Below are 4,317 nucleotides of genomic sequence, written 5' to 3'. Positions count from 1 at the left end.
GTGTGTGTGTGTGTGTGTGTGTGTGTGTGTGTGTGTGTGTGTGTGTGAGTGAGTGTTTGGGGTTGGGGGACGAAATAGTACTCTACAAAGCCTGAAGGAAAGAGCTCAGCATCCAACTGAGGCCAATTCTGTCCAACCAAAACTCACTTGGGGCAGAGACCTTAGCTGGTGAACTGTGAATTGCCCAGTGTGGGGGGGTGCTGAGACATTTGAGATCCAGTGCCCAAGTAAGCTACCATCATCAGAGTCAGAAAAATTCTGAAATTACCAAAGGTCTCAGGAAGAAGAACACTCAAAGACCTTGAATGTCAACAGATAAACAAATAAGGAAAGCATTAACAACAGAAGGAGATACGGTCTCTGGACCTAGCAAATGAGTTCAAGCATCTGTGAAAGTACTGCAAAACGAACAAAAAGGTCCAATATTTGATGAGACAGAGGACTCTGTGGAATGTAAGGAGAACATGAAACCAGAACATGCTGATCCTGAGTGGGTCAAAAGAGGAATGAGAATGATGAGAGCAGAATTTATGGCCTGCACAGCAAAAATAATGTGCAGAATAGAAAAACGAGAATCTGCGCTGGCAAGTTTCCCCAGAGAAACAAAAGAAAACAATAGATTAGGAGTGAAAACTCACAGAAGCAAAGAGCAATCTAGAAGTGAAACAAATAATTACTACATCCTATATCAACCATAATGCAATAAAAATAGTCATTGGTTGAGGGCTCATAAAGAAAAGATAGAAAACCCAAATGGATACTTAAAAATGAAATCTTAACTAATGGGTGGGTCAAAGAACATATCATAGAAACAATTAATAACTATGTAAAAGAAAATGATAATGAAACAACATACCAAAATTTCTGGGATGCAGCTAAAGCAGTCTTCAGAAGGCAAAAAAAATTCTATCCTTACAAAAATACATTAACAAAATGGAAAAAGAGAACATTAACAAACCGAATATGCATTTTTAAAATTTAAAAACCATCAAATTAGTAGACCTAAAATAAGCACAAAAGTAGAGATATGGAAATTAGAGAAAATAGATAAGTAGGAAATAAAAACCTCCACAGAAATAATAAAAAGAAATAAAAGCTGGTTCTTTGAAAAGACTAATAAAATTGATAAACCCTTAGCTAATCTGATTAAATAGAAGAAAATCACATAAATATCAAATGAGCAAGGTGAAGCCATAGCAAAACCACAAGAAAATTAAGAATAATCAGAACATAAATATGCCCAATATATGCTAACAAAACCTAGAAAACAAAATAGAAAAATACCTTCAAAAATATAAAATACCCAAACTATCAGAAGACCAGATAGAGATCTTAAAAATCCACATATCAGAAAAAAAGAAATAGATCTAGCTATAAAGGAACTACCAAAGAAAAAAACTCCTGTTACTGATGGATTCGTATGAGAATTCTATTGTACTTTTTCTATCATCAGCAAATTGGCTGGGATGTATTTTTGTTGTTGCAATTTTTATTTTTTAATTTTATTTTTAAAATAGACTTTAGCTCTTTATTAGAAGGTTTGATAAAAGGTTGGTATGATATGATACCTTTCTCCCCAGAAAGGTAAAGTTCAGATTCTAATAGCATTACTTTTTTCAAGACTTAAGTTAATTTCATTTACTTTCTTTAGTTAATGACTTTCACATTGAAGACATCAAGGATCCTTAAAACTGTTGCTGCAGCTTTTAGCTGTTATCTCCAATTCCACAGAAAAATTTGTCCTTTCTGTTGCTTTCTCAGGGCTACATGGAATAGAATCTCAGAATAATCAATATGGTAGAAATCTTATATAGGCCTACTTGCTCCTAAATACAGAATTATTCAGGTTCTACATTCAAAGGACATTTTGCAAAGTTTATCAGAGATTAATACTTGCCTAGAACTAATAAAGCACCCATCTTGCTGATTTCAAAGGCCTTCCTCAGAGAAAATAAAAGGATAAAGAAAAGTAAAAATTCCTATCTTTGCAAGAAATTTAGAGTCTTCCAATTCTTCACCAAACTCCTGGTGTGCTCCTTACAGGGATTTAGCACCTGAGGTTGACTAAGAAATCACCCATCACCCTCAGCTGAAAAATCAAATTGATTTGGTTCGCTACTTATACATCAATGTTCGGTCAGATACCAACAGCTCCAACAAACCAACATTGTTATTTCCCCCATGAAAATCCAAGTTTTTCAAGGGCAGGGACTGTTTCATTTTTGTCTTTTGTATCTCAGTGCCTAGCACAGTGGGTACAACATAGTAGGCACTTAATAAATGCTTGTTGATTGTTTGAGTTGAGAGAATATAGGGGAGAACAATTAGATTATGTTATTCTGCCCTGAACCTAAACTAGGTTGGTAGCCATGAGAGTGGGAGAAGGGGACAGATGGGCAGTTGGAGAAGTGAAATGGAATTAAGGGAAATGATCTGGGTTGCATACATAGAAATCTGGGCGTCAATTGTGGGGAAATTATTGGACCCACGGAAGCAGATAACAACAAGGGAGATGGTGTCATAGAAACAAAAGAAAGAGAAAGTTTTTAGGAAGTTGTGAGGATTAAATGAGATATTTGTAGCACAGTGCCTGGCACATAGTAAGCATGAATAAATACTTATTTCCTTCCTTTTTTCCAGAAAACCTATGATCCCTTAGTTATTTTTGTGCTTCCTGTCTTCGAAGTCAGGAAGACTTGTCTTGTTCAAATGTTCTAGTTCTTTTTTTTTATTCTGAATGTAAATATTCCCCTTCCCCACCCCAGAACATTTCCATACACGCAGCAAGATGCAAAAAGTAGATTCTACATGAAGCTATGAATCTCCATTTCACACTGTCAAAAAAAAAATTCTAATATTGTACTCTGCATTTTAGGCATGCCTGCCAGAAATATTATTTAATTTAACATTATTCTAGATTCAAACTTGTCTAGCCTAGGAGAGAGATGTCCAAAATGCCCTCCAATATATCTTTCTATCCCAAGACAATTTGAAGAAATATTTATAGGAATCTTGAATAAGATCGCAATATGTTAAAAAAAATAATTTGGGGTTAAATTCCAAAACAAGTCACTAGTCAGGTTACTTCCAGGACCACGTGGACCAAGTCAATTTGACTTCTCACCTGAGGGTGAGGAGATGACTTCTAGCCCAATTCAGGTCCTTAATCCATGTGAGGAGAGTACCAGGAGTTCGGGGAAGAAATGGGAAACTCTGGAGGGACCAAGTTTCTTTCAGAGATAGGAAGCTTGACTTTCCTTTACCCTGTTATTTTCTTTATTGTCTATAAGCTGAGGAAGGCCTTTGAAATCAGCAATACAGGCTCTTTATAAATTTAATCACTCAAGGATTAAAAAGAGTCTCCATCTTAAAATCAATACCTCAACTTTGAATGCAAAAGAGAACACTGGTCTTGGGTAGATCAGGCCCCCAGTTTTTTCAAGTGGGTGGGGAGAGATCTCATCTTGTTCAGACACAAGCTAAGTTTGGTTTTCACTCCCATTCCACTTCCCATAAATCATTAAGGTAGCTAAGTGAATAGAGCACAGGGCCTGGAATTTGAAAGATGTGAGTTCAAATCTGTCCTCAGACACTTTCTAGCTGTGCGACCCTTGGCAAGTCATTTACTCTGTTTGCTTCAGTTTCCTCAACTGTAAAGTGGAGGTCACTACAACACCTAGTTACTCCTACAGGATTGTTATAAGGATCTAGTGATATAATATTTGTAAAGTGCTTAGCACAGTGCCTGGCACATAGTAGGTGTTATAGAAATGTATTTCCCTTCTTCCTTTTCCCTAAGAAAGGCCTTCGCTTTTATTCTTCCCACTTTCCTTAAGCAAGAAGTCTGAAAAGATTTTGGGCTGGAGAAAATATTTTCAGTTGAACCAGAAAGAAGTTTTACATATGCTTCCCTTTTAAAGAAATGTATACACATAGAAGTAATGTGCATATGTAAATACATACATATATACACATAAAATTCTACATGTTACTTTCAAAACTGGCTTGCTTGTCTGTGCTCCCTTCTAAACTTCTTCTGCGCATTTTTATTTTTATTTTTTTTTTTAGTGAGGCAATCGGGGTTAAGTGACTTGCCCAAGGTCACACAGCTAGTACGTGTCAAGTGTTTGGTCTGAGGCTGGATTTGAACTCAGGTCCTCCTGACTTCCGGGCCGGTGCTCTATCCAATATCCAACAAAAAATGTCCAATGGGCTTTTTTCCCTGGCATTATTATTTCTAACTCCTCCCCCTCTTCCCAAAGTAACCCAAGAGGAAAAAAAATAAACCTTGGCACAAGTAAACATCATCAAGCAAAG

The sequence above is a fragment of the Vombatus ursinus genome, unplaced genomic scaffold, assembly GCF_900497805.2.
Source record: "Vombatus ursinus unplaced genomic scaffold, bare-nosed wombat genome assembly UNPS02014935.1, whole genome shotgun sequence".
NCBI lineage: Eukaryota > Metazoa > Chordata > Mammalia > Diprotodontia > Vombatidae > Vombatus > Vombatus ursinus.
Note: the sequence above shows the minus strand (reverse complement) of the source record.